Consider the following 593-nt stretch of genomic DNA (forward strand, 5'->3'; position numbering starts at 1 on the left):
CCCAACCCAGTGTTTGGCCTGGCCCGGACTGTGAGAGACAAGAAACCAGGCCTGTGAGAAACTAAGACAAACAGCCTGGGAAAGCAAAAGTTGAGGCTGATCGAAGAAATACCTCAAACACTCACAAGACAAAACTCTGAGTCACAGGAGCATTCTGTGGAGGCCGAAGCTGATAAGGCTGCCCGATGTATCTGGGGGAGAGAGCCCTGTGGAGACAGGACGACTCTGCCCTGGGGCATCTGGGCACATTTCAAGGGCCATGTGTCCAGTGAATGAACTTCGCTTCATTATCCACGAAATGCATATTAAAGTTGACACCCCTCAATATGCTAACGAGGGCTGTCATGATCATGCGAGTGACATCATCCCATGAAACACCTGACCCCTCCCCGTACATGGGATACGTAGGTCTGTGGGTTGACCTAGGGTATGGACCCAAGGAAAGTGGGTATAAATGAAAGGGGAGAAGAAAGGGCTCTCTCTCTATCTGACCCCCTCTGGCTGCCCCCTGGCCGTCTGGAGAGAGCAGTGAAGCAAAGACGATGGATGCCAGCGAAGAAGATAGCTGCCTCCTGGAATCCTCGCCGGCAGGA

This window comes from Athene cunicularia, unplaced genomic scaffold (assembly GCF_003259725.1).
Source record: "Athene cunicularia isolate RWA unplaced genomic scaffold, athCun1 SCF_28, whole genome shotgun sequence".
Classification (NCBI taxonomy): domain Eukaryota; kingdom Metazoa; phylum Chordata; class Aves; order Strigiformes; family Strigidae; genus Athene; species Athene cunicularia.